This window comes from Ascaphus truei, chromosome 2 (genome assembly GCF_040206685.1).
Source record: "Ascaphus truei isolate aAscTru1 chromosome 2, aAscTru1.hap1, whole genome shotgun sequence".
In the NCBI taxonomy this organism is placed as follows: domain Eukaryota; kingdom Metazoa; phylum Chordata; class Amphibia; order Anura; family Ascaphidae; genus Ascaphus; species Ascaphus truei.
In genome coordinates this window covers 441,265,119-441,283,533 of record NC_134484.1, presented here as the reverse complement: position 1 = coordinate 441,283,533, position 18,415 = coordinate 441,265,119, and positions in this window count along the sequence as shown.

Sequence of the window (18,415 nt, the reverse complement as noted above, 5' to 3'; positions counted from 1 at the left end):
AAATATTTCAACATTCTTCTTTAGTGATCTTTTCGGCAACCACATTGTCAAATGTAGCCCAAGAGGACCAGACACATACATATAAGCCTCCCTGAAGCTACTATGATGAAATCCTTCTTTTTCACCCTTTCATTTATCCGTATGACCTCCCCAGATTAGTCAACAAGTCCTCCAAGGGGCTTTTCAAATTATGCCTTTCCTTCCCCAAACATACATACTGTACGTAGCGGTTGCTGTGGAAAAAACACCTCTGTAGCTCGCCCTTAGCTTCTTGCTCGTCGAATGGTCCCCAGAGGCAATTAATCTCATCCCAGGCAGATTGGACTGCATGAGCTAATCTTTATGAGCATCTTTTACCGGGTTCAAGGAGTTATCTTTCTCTTGCCCAAACATTTCCTTTGCCGCCACTCCCAGAAGGATTTTGCTAGTCGCTCTAGGCTGCAGCCCGTCACGACTCTTTTCTGACGCATGCTTTCCTGAGGTTGCATGATCATCTTAAATTTTTTCTACAACTTCCACGGTAAGATGAGAACCTTCTTTCTTCTTCTTTCTCTTTACCTTGGAAAGCTTTGAAGCATCAGCAGTACTGGGCTCACATGTATCGACCCAGACTTCTACGTGCTACCTGCACCCATCATGAGTAGAATCAGAAATGGGTATGCACAGGATTCATTGAGGGTCAAACCTGTCTTTGAAGTGGGAGTCATAGAAAAAAAATAGGGAAACCAAACACCCCAGGAAAACTAGTGGAAGGTGAATGCATCTTTAAAGCAGTTACCTCAGAATCAGTAATAGAGATATCAAGTACAGCAGGGAAACCAGGGAAAGGCGAACTTGCTTTAAAAACTAGAGCTTTAGAATCAGTGATAGGGATATTAAACATTGTGGGGGAATCACATAGTGAAGGAAAAACAATGGGAAGTGATCTTGTCTTTGAATTGTGAACCTGGGAATCAGCAACGGTTGCAGCAAGCACTGCAGACTAATCAGGACAAGAGCGCTGTATGATGGATTATCAGTTCAAAGAAATATTTTCAAAAGGTCATCATAATGTTTAATGCGCAGAAATGTGATACTGTAACACGCCTACGGTATGCGTTTCAACAATGTTCAAATGAGACAAACACGCATGCGCATAAAATAAAAACAGTATGAAAAGAAGAGCAAGTCTAGTAAAAGTTTTGATTTAATAAATAATACATATAGAAATGTGATAATGTTATTTTTGGAAGAAGACGCGACGGTATATTTTTGTAATACTGTACTTCTTTTCCCTAAGGAGCCTGATACAGTACTACTGCTGTATACTGTATGAACTCAGAACTTTAATTAATTAATCTCTGCTTCAAATTTAAATCTTCCAATTTACAGAACAATAACTGCGCGCGCACACACAGACTTGCAGAAATGTACGGCAGGTTGAATTACTATTAGACTTTTAAGACAACAGCTCGCGATCGCCCACCTGAGTTTCTAGACGGTATTGCAGTATTGCAGACAACGCTAAAAAAGCAAGCGCTAACATAACGAAAACCGCTCGGAAAAATAAGAAAACAGAGCGCGTCTGGCCGCGGTTATCAGAGCGGCGCGGCTCTGGCTAATTTAGAATAAAGGGTGTCGCAGCTGTATGCTTGTCTCTGAAGTGGTAGTTTTAGAACCAGCAGTGGTTATACCAGACACTACAGAGGAGTCAGGGAAAGGTAATTGGTTTTTGAAGTGAAAGTCTGAAAATCAGAAGTTGTTAAATCAGTTTAACCCTCCGTGCCTGGCTTCTAGGGAGATGCTCTCTTTACTTCTATTCCGTGCTGCCTTCTATTCCGTGCTGTATTCCTTTTTTATCACTTATTCAGGACTCCATTCGTTCCTTAGGGCAAAGGTGCACAAACTTTTTCCTCTGCACCCCCCTGCCTGCTCTCCCCCCCTGCTCGCGCCCCCCACCTTACCTTGTCTCTGGCGTTTCTGACATCACGACGTCATGTGATGCGACGGTACCATGGAAACGCAACATCATGTGACCCCACAGTGTCATTTAATGCCCTGTTTCCATGGCGACACATCGCCAGAAGCCGCTGGAGACAAGGTAAGGGATATTAGAGGCCTCGCACGCTCCCAAGCATTTAATTTAAAGGCTTAGGGGGAGAACGCAGGGGCCTCTGTAGGCACCACACCCACCCACCTCCAGAAAATCTGGCGCACCCCAGTTTGCACACCCCTGCCTTAGAGGATCCTATCTTAATAGGTCCTGTCCCTTTCTACAACATAATAAACAGGGGGGCCTGGTCTATACTATTACTTAATAAACATTACTTGTTAACTCTCCCCAAGGCTCCTGTCTTCATGGCCTCCTGAAACCTAACCTTCTAGATTAGTTCTCTCTGCAGTTTAAATGTCCCAGTCACGGATTCCTATTGGCCCACGTGACTGACACATTGAAACTGAAAAGAGATATCAGCAGCCCCTGCGGAGGTATGTATCTTGGGAAGCAGGGGGTGCCCATAGTTGAAAGCCCTGGAGAACCCCTATTTCAAACCTATTTTTTTTTCTTTAAAGAAAAAATAGTATTTTGAAATCAGACGACCAACCTCCAACAGCTGAAACAGTTGAGAATAGGATAACAAAACACAGAACCCCAGCAAGCTCTTTTTGGGAACCCCTGAGCCCCCACAAAATATATATATGTATATAAGTGTCAAAATGGAGTGCTATTGAGCGTGGCATATGTATACAACAGACGACAGAGAAGCCCAATGCTACATCCAACATGACAGAAAAACACAGTAAAATACTTATATATTCTCTTGAAATAGGGTCATTTTGTTTAACCCTTTGGCCAAAGCATTGTAAGCTTGCGAGCCACGACAAGGCAGACACCTGTTCGCAAGTCCTAACACTACCAGATAAAATACTAATATATCTATATTAGGATTAAAATTCTCATTTACCTCTATTAGGAGGGAGAAAGACCACAGTGGGTCTATGTCCAGCAGAATGAAAGGACCTGCAAACGAGGGAAGTGGGGAGGGGCGGGCTTAAAACCTGGGAAGGAGGAGCCACCAACCTCCATCAGCGGAGACAGCTGAGAATAGGTTAACAAAACACAGAACCCCAGCAAGCTCTTTTTGGGACCCTACTTACCTACTGCAGTCTCCCCAAAACTTCTCCTCGTTCACTCCTACATTCCTCCCATGACTACATCAATGCAAGCACAAAATCCTTGTACAAACAACATCAGAACGAGGCATCTGCAAAGTCTATAGGGTGCTGCCAAGGCTAGGACACCCAACTATAACCCAATATATGTATCCAGGACTATTGCCTGCTTCATGTGATCACTCATTTCCTTTTATCTATTGTCTCTGTTTTAGGAGAACTTTTTGTCTTGTGGCCCTAGGACCAAGGGTGTGTAATGGGTGCTGCTGCCAGAGTGTGGTATGGGGCATTCGGTGGCTGACCTGGCTGCGTGCCTCCCTCCTATCGGCTCCCGGCATGGGGTGGGTCTGATGCGGAGGCTCCAGTGTGTGCAGAACGCGGCAGCTTGGATGCTGAAACTTGTTTCTTGCTTTGAGCATATCTCTTCCATTTTACATCCTAAGCTATATACACTGGCTCCCAGTGATCTTTCGGGTTTGGTTCAAGTTGGCCGTAATGGCATTTCAAAATTTGCAAGGTAAGCGCCTGCCTATCTGCAGTCTCTTTTGAAGTCATGGAGGGATACTGGCTATTATCCCAGGTTCTCAGGGAGGGGTTCATCTCTCTGTGCCAAGGGTACTGCACCCAACGCTTGGTGGGCCTTCTCGTGTGCTGCTTCAGAGGTCTGGAACTCATTACTGCCAGAGCTCAGGTGTATATCTACTTTACTACTGTCTCAGGCTCGGTGTAAGACTTACCTCTTCCTTCTGGCTTTTCCTCTCTAACAAAACAACTGTATAGCCTTTTAATTTGTTTAACTGTAAAGTATTGAGATGCCCCCTGAAGTGGATGTGTGTTTTTACGCAAAAAATAAATGACGATGATGATGATGATGATGCTGATGTATACCTTTATAATTAGCCACTCTTTTGTTTGCGTTGTTTAAGGTTTTTAAAGCTTTACCATCTAGCATGGTTGTTCCCTTTATGGTCTTTTTAAATTTAAGTGACCAGAAGTCTACGATGTATTCAAGATGTTGGAGCGCATTAAATCGATTTAAGCAATGACTTCAATATACTTTCTGTTTCAGTGTAAAATATTTCATAATGTTCGATTTACAATGATGTGTAATGCAGTGCAAAGTATTCCAGTAAAGTTGTAATGTTTATATGGATATACAGTACTTTGCCTGTAAATATTTTTAAAGCCTGTCGTGCAGGGTGTGAAGTCATGTTTTGGGAAGATGCCCACTAAGTTAAAGAAGTGCCTAGTCATATTCTCCATGTCTCTGCATTCCTAGTCATTTTTCGCCTCCAACACACAAATCTTCTATTCACTGCTTGGAAATGCGCCTATTACAGGCTCATAAAAATGAACGATGGGCAGGATCACAATTTTGAAATCTGAATGACAAAATTTGTTTGGGAGTTTGGGTCCAACTTTTAAATATACTTTTGAATTCAAGCGGAATTTGAGCCAAAAGCTGCCAAAGGCTCACGGTGTAGTTTTTTTTTTTTTTTTAGAAATTGGATTAATTTTTGAGTTTTATAATAAAAAAACTTAGAAAACTGTGTAAAAAATGTAAATAAATTTTGAATAATTTAAAAAAAATGTTAAAATCCAAACCAATCGAGTTCAGTGAAACAGTGAAAGTGGCTACCCTTAATAAAAATGTTCACTTCTCTTTAGCTGCTGTTAAGGTATATCTTAGATTTGCTATTTACTGTTTTGTTTTTTAGTCAATTATGTGCTTGCCAACTTTTTTTATGTGTTTACATGAATGCTAACTGATATAAATGTGGATTGTATTTTAAGATGTATGTGTTTATTTCAAAATAGTATGTACTATAGCAGATGGTATTTTCCCAGTTTACACAAAATAATGAACAAAAGTGGTTTAACATACATGTGCATTAAGGAGACAATGTACATGTTACAATTGTTTTTAATTGCACATGCATTAACATGGCATTATATATCGTGTTAGCATTAATGCAATGTCTCGCATTAACGGGTGTAATAACATCGAACATCTGTAAATAGTACTCTCACCATTTCCAACTTCATTTCCATCCCATGTTCTTGTGACTTGAAAGAGGGACATTATAACCCTTTAACACATTTACATTAATTTTTACAAACACTGAAATGGACCTTTTCCCCCAAAATATTTGAACATGAAACATTACGTTAATTCCTCTTTTACACAACAACCTCATTATACTATTAAAATGAACTTGCTACTACAAAGTATACAGATGTATAGGTTTTACTGAATCTTAAACAACTTTTATTGAAACTGTTTATTTTAACATTTACCCATTAGTTGCTGGAAGCCAGTGCAGTGCTGTGTGAGATTCAGCTCTGATGCAGATCATTTAATGACCACAAAAAGTATCATCAGCATGGTTCATTCCAATCTATACTCAGCATTATCACATTCACGTACAGTAGACTATCATCTGTTTACACTGTATCTTTGGTGCTTTTTAAGGCACTGCTTAATTGATCATTTATAGTCTCACACTTGACCAGATCATGGAACAGTGTGTCTTCATAACATACAGATGTAGCAAGACTGACTGTTCCCGACACAGTTCAGTCGAAGAAGAGAACGTCCACAGTGCTGGAGACCATGTCTGCTGCTATCGAGATGAAGGAGGTCCGTGCTTTGGCATTTGACCTCCATTGTTACCCATTGCAGTACTATGACGTTTTATTTAATTGTATGCAATTAGTTTCCAGAAAATTGTCAGTAAACTATATTGACTTAAGTCTTCATTCCTACATCCTTGACAGTGCCAAACGTTTGGATTTTCTTGTTAATTCTCAAGAGTTTTTGATGTTACTGTAAACAATAAATCCTGGACATTTACCAGCTACTAACATATTTATACCTGGCTAATTTCCTAGGACAATGTGAAAACATTGTCTGTTCTTGTTGACTGTTAAACAATTCATGTAATAAAACAATCCTTCAGAATAAAATGCACTATTCAGTAATGAGTGACTGCAGTGCCATTTTCTAGCCAAATAGCAGGAATATATTGAGAGTACTGTAGGTATTTACGACAAGAATTTCCTAGTGCATATTTTCATTTAGCCTAGAGGTAACATTTAGCCTTGTAACAGTTATACATAATTGTCCTTTAATCCTTCCCATTATGTACTTCAAACTGTCTTTGCAGTAGTAGCCAAAATACATATGTCATTTCTGTTAATATTTCCAGTCTCACTTTGACATACAGTACAGTATTAGTACAATGTGTCCCTCATTTTTTAGCCATAGTATATATCCTATTTGAATAGTTAAGTACCTCATTATTTTTCTTTTATTTGGGCTTGGAAGTGAGTATTCTTTGCCTATTATAACTTTTTTTTCACAGCACTTACTGTTTTTTTCTTCTTCTCCATGTTAACTAATTTTCTACTAGTAAATACTGAATCTCATGCTTGTACAGAAGGTATTAAACATTGCTTTTATTCATATTTTAAATTCTAAAAATGTATTTTGTATCCTCTGTTTAGAACACAAAAAACTTTTGTATGCTAATTCTTTTAAGAACAAAAGATTTTTTTTTGTCTTTTCAGTTATTAACATTGAAAAATATATATTATTTTCCCTAAAGAATTGCTATTGACCAGGAGCAAATGCATGAATTTGTCATACAGTATGACAATCCTATCATTGTGACGCATCCTTGATTTTGATATGTGTACATTCATTTAATTTAAGTGCTGAAGTGGCCCACTTTGGTTTCCTCTATTGCATTAGGAATATATTGTTGAAAGCTAAGTGAATAAGGGAATGCATGCCTTCATGGTGACTAAGGTAGCCAAGGGGTTAATACAAACACCCCAACCACCTTACTACCCATTGTATGGCTTAGTAGTAAAAACTCTATGACATACAAGGGGTTACCCTCCCCCTTAATCCACCCAGGTTACATAACCTGCCTCCCTGGTTCACCTACCCCCATAATCCTTCCTCCTTATCCCTACCCCCCACCACCTAACAAACCTAACCCCTTCTCCATCTACAGTAATGGTCATTAGCCCTACTAGCCAAAGGCGAACCAAGGAAGCTTGGATGTAAAATCTGAGATGTCATAACTAATGGGCGGCAATCACATGTTACAGCAAGCAACCTGGTTTGTTGCTCTAACATGTGATGCCATGATTTGACTGGTCTTCTGCTACTGCGTCAGCCCTGGCCCTTATGCAAGGCAAGGGCTCTCATAGAAGAGAGGACGTTATAGCAGAGGCGACATCCGGTATGTAAAGAAAGACAATAGAAGACGTCTAGGGCAGTGTTTTCCTAACCTCTCCTCGTGACCCGCAGTCACACTAGGATTTTGGAATAACCAATGCACTTGCATTCAGGTGAATGGACTTTTTTTTTGCATACTAATAGAATGTTAGGAGGTTGTCTTAGAACCCTTGTGTGGTTGTGGATCACCAGTAGAGGTTTGGAAAACACTTGTCTAGAGGAACAGATGAAGAAAAGTGAAAAGAAGAAATATTTATAGATGAAGACTCTTCAAGCCACTCAGGATTGAGGGCATAAGTTAGGACGAGGCTCCCTCGTCACCAGGCCACGGGTAGCCTGGCTATTTGATATTATTTTCAGTGTTTTTGTGTTTTTGTTGGTCGTAGGGTCTGTGGATTGTTTGAAAATTGTTATTATATATATATATATATATATATATATATAATATTTTTATGGTTTTTGGCTATTAGGCCTGTGCAATTTATTTTTTATGGTTTGGCATCAGCCCTTTTGGGGCAATTGATTCCAGGGTCCCAGGACCCTGAAAAGATGGTGGGCGTGTACTAGAATGGGGTAAACCCAGATTTTTTTCAGGTATCCATGGAGTGCTCACAAGGTGGAGGAAGATAAGTGGCCGAATCCATGCAATGGAAGTCAGCTCCTAGGCTGTCAGCAGACGAATCCCTGCAACCAGTTAGGCAAAAATAGCAATGTCTGCAATTCTGCAAGACAACTCGGCCCAGTTGATCCAGGAGAGAGTGAATACCGACGTCTAGCTCAAACAGTAACACCTCACATGGGTTCACCTCTGCATCAGCTTGTGCAGGTCGTCGGTGCATGTGACCCTTCGCGTTTCATCGCAAACGTGACTTCAGGGGTAATTAGTTGCTAGAAACATGAGTTTAAATACCCAAAGTTGCTAAGCAACCATAACATAGACCACACTAAGTGCTAGATGGAATTATTTTGTTACTATTTTGATTAGTTTTTAAAAAAAAGTCTAATCCTTTTATATTATTTATCCAATCATTGGCTCTGTCATCAATGAATATATGTATTAACTGTAAATATATTTATTGACTATTATAGAATATAGTGAACTATCTTGTATGCTAGTATACTGTAGTTTTTTGGTCATATTGTATGTTGTTATCCTCTTGTTAGATTGTTAGCACTTAGTGTGGTCTGTGTTTATGGTCTCTAGTGCATATTTAATAGCTAGAGATTCTCTCTATTATGGAATAGTACTTTTCTTGAGCATTCAGTTTCCAGCTCAAATACAAAATGGAATGTTCTTTGCCTTGAACCTCTTGGGACAGTACTGCCCCCAAGCGAACATCAGATGCATCTGTCTGTACAATGAATTCCCTAGAAAAATCTGAGGTCGCCAACACAGGTCTATCACTTATGACGGTTTTCAATGCCGCAAATGCTTGTTCTGCCTCAGGTGTCCACTTAACCATTAATGGGCTTTTGGCCTCACTAAGGTCTGTCAAGGGATTTGTAATTGCGGAAAACTTTGAGATAAATCTATGGTAATAACCAGTCAGACCTAAAAAAAATCTCTAACTTGTTTCTTGGAGATAGAACGTGGACAGTTTTTTATTGCTTCCACTTTAGTTAATGGGAGTTTAATCAGGCCTCTCCCAATTGTGTACACCAGTATTTGGCTTCCTATAAGCTTATGGAGCACTTGGCAGGGTTAGCAGTTAGACCTGCAGCTCGGATGGAATTCAATAACGCCTGGATCCGAGAGAGGTGTGTTTCCCAGATTTTTTACTATGGATCACAACTTCGTGGAGATCAGCTGTGTTGCTTGGTGGGAATTGTAGTTTCTAGAGTGAATCTTAAGAGGGGAAAGGATGTGTAAGATTCTGGGTCCTAAGTTTCTTCTCTCTATCACTTTTCCCCGGATAATGTCACACCCCTTATGTCTAGCAGCTAATCCCCATCTCGGCTTTTTAGGTCCTTATTCTATCTTCTAAATATATGCAGAAATGTGCACCCTGGGTTTGCAACCCAGGCAAAATATTCCCTTTTTAATCTGCGAAAAACATTGCAACAAATTTACTGTAGGGTTTGCAAGTGATTCTCCAAGCATTAATGTGCAGTGCAACTCACTCAATATGCACATTTTTTCAATTCTTTAAAATCGCTAGTTTTGCTTGCGGTAAAATAACAAAGCTGAGATAAGAAGCAGCTAGTTTCATACTTTTTATTCGACCAGCAAATAGACACAAGCTTTCGAACCTTACAGGGTTCTTCATGAGGTAATATACAGTAGAAACAGAGGCTATTGTGTACAATTTTGTAGAGAGATATCCAGGTACAATGGATATGGGGAGGAAGTGAGATGCTATGAAACTGATGGGCAACAGACTGCCTACATACCGCATGTGGTCCACAGGAGCCTCCCCTCCGGCCCCCTATTGCTACTCCCACTCTCTGATTGTGGTGACGGAGGGCCCGTCTGGTGCTCTGAAACTGAAACATCGGGTATCGGCCACATGAGTGTTCCCCGATCCGGCACTAGGTAGGGCCCAGAGTCCGGAATGGACCCCACACCACAGGTGGCCCGGCAATGAGGAGGCAAAATGAGAGAATTCAGAGTGAGGGGGGAGCGGGAGAGGGGCAGGGAAAGGAGATAGAGTAAAGAGGGAGGACGAGGCAAAGTGAGAAGTGGGGAAAGTGAGAAGTGGAGAGGGGAAGTGTGTATTGGATTGTATGTCTTTATTTATATAGCGCCATTAATGTACATAGCGCTTCACAGTAGTGTAGCCCTCTTAACCCCACCCTAAGTGAGATTGAGGTGGGTAGGTGTATCTGACTACTTATCAGTGTGGTGCTGTACCTGTTTGTAACCAGGAGGGCTGAGCTTCCGCCACGGGGAACCTGGGGCAATACAATACTATGGACAACCACTTACAATACAATACTATGGACAACCACTTTACAATCGGTGCAGCACCTCCACCTGCGATGGCTCCCACCAGAGGGGGAGTGGTTCCTCGCAGGACAATCAATAACCACGTACAACGGAATTGATAATGACTAATACCTTTACTACTATGCATAGAATGAATACAACATCAACACATAACAACAGGTGTCCCTCACTAAGGGCAACCTGACCAGGGCGTCTCGCCGGACGCTAACTTGCACTACAGCAGTAGCCCACACTCTATGCGTCGCGGCGGACGCTACCACCTTAGGCGCCTCGGCGGACGCTAACACATAGGTGTCACGGCGAACGCTAACCTTATGCGTCACGGCGGACGCTAACCTTCCAAAGAGTGATCCCACCCTGTGTCCAGAAATCCAACCCAATGTCTCGCACTCCCAAGTCATATACCAATATGTGTGTGACTGCGCAGCCACTATGTCTGGTGATAGGCCTGGTTGGTGCACGTGAGTTTGTGGGTTACCTGCCCGGGCTCCAGCCACGGGTGCTGCTATACCACTGGGTTTGGATCCGCCGGGATATCCTCCTACGCGTGGGGTGAACTCCGGGGTGGATAATATCACCGCAGCTCCACACCGTCTGTACCTTGGCGAGGATCTGTCTGCTGCCCGCAGGCCGCAGTCACTGCTAGCTTCGTCTCCGTGGAGATAGTCCAGCTCCCTCTTAGCAACCGATCAATGTTCGTAGTACACTACTAGCCAATAGATAATGGGGCAGGGTCCCTAACCTAGGGCCTGTCCCTACAATACTCAGCTAGGATGACTCAGGGCTGTCTGGGGCCTAGGGGATTGCTGGCCTAGTGCAGAGAGTCACTGACCCCTGCACCCTACCTCCTTCCCCTAGCTGCTCCAGTCACCAACTGCCGTCTGCAAAAACCCCGCGAATTGTATCCATTCCCTGCAAGCAGTGAGCTCCTGCAGCCCTATTGGCTCCCTGGCGTCACATGGGGTGCTGCTGGGGCTCATGGGACTTGTAGTCCTCTTCAAGAGCCTCCCTGGTAGGCTAGTGCTTCGCGGGTTTTGTTAGCTCCCTTCTGCACAGGCGCAAGCTCCCTAGGGCTGCCTGACTGTTCCCTATCTGCTCCGGCACTCGCGCGACCCTCACTGCCTCCAGTGCCTTTCCTGCGAATGCTGTAGAATGGCGGCGCCCTAATCACCAGCCGCCGAGACCCTAGCGACGTGACCGCGGCCTTAGCAACGGCCTGATCGCGTCCCCGGCAACCGGCCATAAGCAGGGGAAGACGCGCGGCTCCCTGCTCCGGCCCCCACCCTCGGAAGCAGCCGTCGCTATCTTCGGCGGTGCACGTGACTATGCTGCGCAACCAGGAGGGGGTCTCTAGGGTAAGAGGGGGGACATGGCTACATCCTCCCCCTGGTAAAATCCCCAACGTCCTCACTTGGGACACAACTCAATGTAACTATATACAGAAATTATATAATGAAAATGCATTTGAGAATATAACTTAGCACATGCATGACTCTACACGATATTGCACAATTCTGTGAGCATCACAATCATAGATTGGATCTTGCCCCGAGAGCACTGCTGAGCCTCATAATGGGGTGCCCCCATCTGATCATAGGTTACCCAAGTTGGAGGGTACCTGATTCTTTGGCTCCGTTGGAGTTGTTCTTCTGCAACTCCCTCGGGGAGTAATAAGCACAGCCCTGAGGCTAAACCTCTTCCCTTGAGGGGAGAAATGTCTCTGCACAGTCTCTGTTAGGCACAAAACTCGGGCTCTGTGGATCCAAAGGTTGGCCTGTTGGTGCCACCTTAGTAGGCGTTGGCCTACGATGCCCTTTACCCGTAGCTCCTCCGGGAGATGCCCCTTCGGTAGAGCAGTCCCGTTGAGAGGGTCCTTCCATAGGATCTTCAGGAGTTTCAGAGAGGGTCTCGTTATTGATAGTCTCTTGACCCAGCTCTGATAAGTCGGGCTCACCGTTGAGCGGTGTAGCCAGTATCTCTGTTTCTCCTTCTTCCACTTGTGGAATGGGGAGAAGAGGATTGCGGTGCCATACCTTTACCCGGCCGTCAGTGTCTTTGATGCGATAGACCCATCCGTTGAGACCCTAAGGCGCACATCCACTGGCAATCTCGCCTCTCGCCCAAACATGAGGAAGTATGGGGAGAATCCAGTTGACTCGTGTCTGGTGCAATTGTACGCATGCACCAAGGCTTCCACGTGTCGACTCCACTCCGATTTCTGAGCACTCTGTAGTGTTCCGAGCATGTCTAGTAAGGTCCGATTAAAACGTTCGGGTAGTGCATCCCCTTCGGGGTGATTCGGGGTCGTTCGGGATTTGGCAATGTTCAGCATTTTGAGCAGTTCCCTGATCAATGTACTCTCGAAATCCCTTCCCTGGTCAGAGTGAAGGCGGTTGGGAAGGCCATAATGTACAAAGTACTTTTCCCATAATATCTTCGCCACGGTGATGGCTTTCTGGTCTTTAGTAGGGAAGGCTTGAGCATACCGAGTGTAATGGTCTGTGATGACCAGCACGTTGCATATTCCCCGGCTATCAGGCCCAATACACAGAAAATCCATACACACGAGGTCCATAGGACCAGAACTTTTTAGATGGCCCATGGGGGCGGCTCGGGTAGGTAGGGTCTTGCGCTGAATACACCTAGTACAGCGGCGACAGTGATGTTCAACGGCCTCCCTTGGGCCAGAAAAAGTGATCTCTGACTAACCCAAAAGTCTTGTCTATACCAAGATGTCCATGATCATCATGTAGGGACTTCAACACCAGGTATTGTAAGTTCTTAGGGAGGACTAGTTGTCGCCTATCCGGGTGGTTGTGGTATTGCACCACCCAATAGAGCAAGCAATTGTCTATTTCGAATTTGTCCCATTCCCGCACGAGCAAGGCCACCAAGTCATTGGGCGCGTGTTTCAAAAGGGCTGGGTTCTTCTTTTCAACGGCATGCCGGATGATACTAACGACCGGATCTCGTATTTTGTAGTCTACCAGATCTTTCCACTGGAACACCTTGTCGTGAGTGAGGTGCATCCCTTTTGGGTCACAGTAGGCGGCTGGGACAGCCTGCAAATGGCATCCCAAGGAATCGGCCACTCGTAATTCGGAGAAGGCCACTTGGTCATTAACTATGGCGGCAGTTTTACACATAGCCCGCACTCCGGGTCCTGGGAGTTCTTCCCATTACTCATCATCTGGGGTAGCAAGTAGTCCTGGCCTTCGGGAGAGGGCGTCCGCTCCGATATTCAATGGTCCCGGCTTATACTTCAAGGAGAAGCTGTAGTTGCTGAGGGCGGCCTGCCATCGGTGGCCTGCTGCATCTAATTTGGCCGACGTATTGATGTATGTGAGGGGATTGTTATCCGTCCTTACCTCGAAGGTGACACCGTACAGGTAATCGTGGAGCTTCTCGTGATAGCCCACTTGAGAGCCAGAAACTCCAACTTGTGGACGGGGTATCTCTGCTCACTGGGTGTCAAGCTGCGGCTGATATAAGCTACAGGCCGCAGACCCTCCGGGTGCTTCTGGTGCAGGACGGCGCCTAGTCCATTTAGACTGGCATCCACATGCAGGACGTATGGCTGTTCGGGATCCGCATAGGCAAGCACGGGCGCTTCGGTCAGACACTTCTTCAGTTTCAGGAAGGCCTGCTCACACTCAGATGTCCATTTGTCACTGAACGGTTGGCGGGCTGATACAGCCTTCTTCCCGGTCTCTGAAGGGTATATTTTCAACAGATTGTTCAGGGGTTTAGCCTTGCTCGAGTACCCTTCCACGAAGCGGCGGTAATACCCACAGAACCCCAGGAAGGATCGCAACTCTGTGACGTTCTCTGGGCGAGGCCAGTTCACTACGGCCTCTACCTTGGCAGGGTCGGTGGTGATCCCTTTGGCGGACACTATGTGCCCCACGTAGGTCACCGAGGTATGGCAAAATCGGCACTTGTCTAGGGATAATTTCAAACCTTCGTTCCCCAGACGGTCGATCACCTTAAACAATCGCTCTTCGTGCTCTTCCAGAGTCCTTCCGAAGACGATGATATCATCCAGGTATACCAGACACTCCCGGAGAATCATGTCCCCGATAGCCTTTTCCATCAACCTTTGGAACGTAGCAGGCGCCCCACATATACCTTGGGGCATACGGGTAAATTGATAGAATCCCAGGGGGCAGACGAAAGCTGTTTTCTCCTGGTCTTCCGCATTCATAGGCACCTGATAGTACCCCGATCGGAGATCGAGCACGCTAAACCAGTGACTTCCATTCAGCGCATTCAGGATCTCTTCAATGCGCGGAAGGTTGTACTGATCCGGGATCGTGCGATTGTTCAGAGTTCGATAGTCGACACACAGTCGTACGGACCCGTTCTTTTTCCGCACCACCACTATGGGCGACGCGTAAGGTCCTCAAGATTCCGTCACAATCACAGCGGTTTCCATGTCTTGTATGGCGTTCCTCACATCGTCCACATCCCGAGGGGCGATGCGACGAGAACGTTCCCGGAATGGAGTGGCATCACTCATTCGAATGGTATGTTGGGCACTGCGGCTGCACCCCACATCCATCTCGCTCGTGGAGAACACATGTCGTCGTTGAAGCAGCTGGGTGGTCAACCGTTCTTTCCACTCGGTGGACAGCGTTGACTCGCCGAAGTTGAAGTCCAGATCGACTACCCGCTCATGCGCGGCCGCCGCCTTCACCTGAGGCGTGGCTCCCACCGGGCTGACCGGATATATGCATCCCAACTTCTGATCGACATCAAATTCCATCGGAAAGGGGGAGAGATTCTGCACATACACGTGGGTTCGAAGAGAGATCTTAGCCGTCCATTCCCTCACTTCGGGTAGTACTCTATACCCTCTATGAACCTCCTCTTCTTCAGGCACACTCTCCAGCGAGAACAGTTGGTCGTTCTCGTCTCGGTCGGGATAACAACACCAGACGGCCATCTTTTGCACTCCCCCTGGTAATATGGTCGTCAGTCCGCATTGACGATTGTAGAGGTCCCCATGACGCTCCAAGGCATATACCTGTTGGCACTCTTCTCGTAAGATGGGGTCTAGGAGCGAATCGGCCAGCGGCAATTCGTTGGTCTCTTTCAAGTAGGCTCGGATTATAGCTTGTCCGCATTGGTTCCCAAGATGATTGGGTACTTGCAATGGTCTTGGGGCTCCGGGCATACCATGGCCGCTACCTGCATGGGGTGCTTCTTGCCGGTGTTCAGTTGGAGTATTTCCAGCTGGACCCTTACAATCCCATCGATGGGGTAGTCTTCATTACTTAACCCCCTAACCTTCATATGTTCGGCCGGCCTCAGGGGGCAGTGTTGCAGGTGCTGGTCATAGAACTTGTGATATATTATGGTTACTTGTGACCCTGTGTCCAATAGGGCCGATGCGTATATCCCTTAAAGTACCACGGGCACGATGGCCGCAGGGCCCACTTGACTGTAAGCTTCACAGGGTGAGGCGTCATCACTGGGGCCAGCATCAGAAGGGGCATCCGTGGTTCCAGAATGAGGGAGTTCGGGGTCAGCTTCTGCGATAGGTACACTGCAAACCATTGATCAGACTGATTTCCCTCTATCGGAAGGGTGTTCCTCTGGATGACCTTCTCTTTCGGGACAGTTAAGGAAGACGTGACCCTTCTTACTGCAGTTATAGCATACAACCGGGCGGCTTTCCGGACGACTCATGGACGGGGAAGGTGGTCGGTCGGGGGGTCTTGGTTTGTACCCCTTGGACGAGGCAGCAGACTCTTCCTTCTTTTCCGTAGAGCCCTTTCCTTTGGAGGCAGAGGGGCTCTTAGGTTTAGCGGTTGAGTGTAGCATAACATGAGCCTCCTGTAGTTTCACTTGCCGCAGCAACTCGGTGAACTTATAGGGGCCCCCGTCCATTATCTTGCTGCGGAGCATGTTGGCTATGGGGTGAGTGGGGCTTGATCCCCGCAGATACTGCTTATGGAGCGCTTCATCCATCCCAGAGGCGGGAATCAGCTTACGATTGAGGAGGGTTCCCAAGACCAGCTGTAGGCGGTGAATAAAAGCCGACAAGTCCTCTCCCTCCTTCTGATAAAGATGGAAGTACTTCGTCCAGATCGCTCCTTCGTCTTCTGCTAGCCCATACGCTTCCAACAGGAACGCCACCATTTCCAACGCCGTCAACTCAGGGTGTTGGTCCCTGTGGATGGTCACAATGGTAGAGGCGGGAGGCCGAAGACATTCCATGATACGCTGCCGCTTTACATTGTCAGTGCACGACCTTTCCTCTACGACTTTTACTGCATTCTCCCTGGGGTATTGGAAGTACTCCCGAGAAGGCCTTCAGTTTCCGGTAGCCTTGGGACTGGGAGGCCAGGGTGAAAGCTTCTACGAATTGAGGTAGCGTCACCCCCATTATGGAACCTTCGTTCGTTACCCTCTCTCTGGTATGCCTGGGGTGTACCTCGCGGGGAACGGGGTCGGGTAGAGAGGGCGGACTGTCAGCCCAGCCATCGGCTTCCGTGAGGGCGCTTGGGGTAAAGGAGACTTTGGGTTGGGGACGGTCACCCCGGTTTGGGGTACTTGACACGGGTGCAAGTGGTGTCCAGGTATGGGTGGACGGTTCGTCTGGATCTTGAGGAGAGGCTCTTAGTGAAAACATTTCCCTTATTACTGGTAAGTCCGAGTATATAAGGGGGTATCCTTCTGGCGGGCACTCGGGGGCTACTAGAGTGTTCGGGGCCGCTTCTGGGCATATGTCCCGCCCCACGGTGAATAGTAGGGCGCTCCAATGACAAGTAGAGTCGAACACCCGGCCACGGTACCATATTTTATCTGGCCCTAAGAGCTTTCTCAGTGAGTCCCGGATGTCAGTTTCTGCCACTAACGCCGGGACGTTCCCTATGGCCACAACGTGTTTAGGTGGTTCACGGACGGTGGTAGCCCACGCGTGGACCTCTTGACGTGAGGGAATTACCATGTTGCTGATCTTTGGTGATACTGTTTTGAATAGGGCACCCCAGGTCTGAGCTCTCAGCAGCGCCTCCAAATGTAGCCCTCTTACCCCCACCCTAAGTGAGATTGAGGTGGGTAGGTGTATCTGACTACTTATCAGTGTGGTGCTGTACCTGTTTGTAACCAGGAGGGCTGAGCTTCCGCCACGGGGAACCTGGGGCAATACAATACTATGGACAACCACTTACAATCGGTGCAGCGCCTCCACTTGCGATGGCTCCCACCAGAGGGGGAGTGGTTCCTCGCAGGACAATCAATAACCACGTACAACGGAATTGATAATGACTAATACCTTTACTACTATGCATAGAATGAATACAACATCAACACATAAAAACAGGTGTCCCTCACTAAGGGCAACCTGACCAGGGCGTCTCGCCAGACGCTAACTTGCACTACAGCCGTAGCCCACACTCTATGCGTCGCGGCGGACGCTACCACCTTAGGCGTCACGGCGGACGCTACCACCTTATGCGTCACCTGCCCGGGCTCCAGCCACGGGTGCTGCTATACCACTGGGTTTGGATCCGCCGGGATATCCTCCTACGCGTGGGGTGAACTCTGGCGTGGATAATATCACCGCAGCTCCACACCGTCTGTACCTTGGCGAGGATCTGTCTGCTGCCCGCAGGCCGCAGTCACTGCTAGCTTGGTCTCCGTGGAGATAGTCCAGCTCCCTCTTAGCAACCGATCAATGTTCGTGGTACACTACTAGCCAATAGATAATGGGGCAGGGTCCCTAACCTAGGGCCTGTCCCTACAATACTCAGCTAGGATGACTCAGGGCTGTCTGGGGCCTAGGGGATTGCTGGCCTAGTGCAGAGAGTCACTGACCCCTGCACCCTACCTCCTTCCCCTAGCTGCTCCAGTCACCAACTGCCGTCTGCAAAAACCCCGCGAATTGTATCCATTCCCTGCAAGCAGTGAGCTCCTGCAGCCCTATTGGCTCCCTGGCATCACATGGGGTGCTGCTGGGGCTCATGGGACTTGTAGTCCTCTTCAAGAGCCTCCCTGGTAGGCTAGTGCTTCGTGGGTTTTATTAGCTCCCTTCTGCGCAGGCGCGAGCTCCCTAGGGCTGC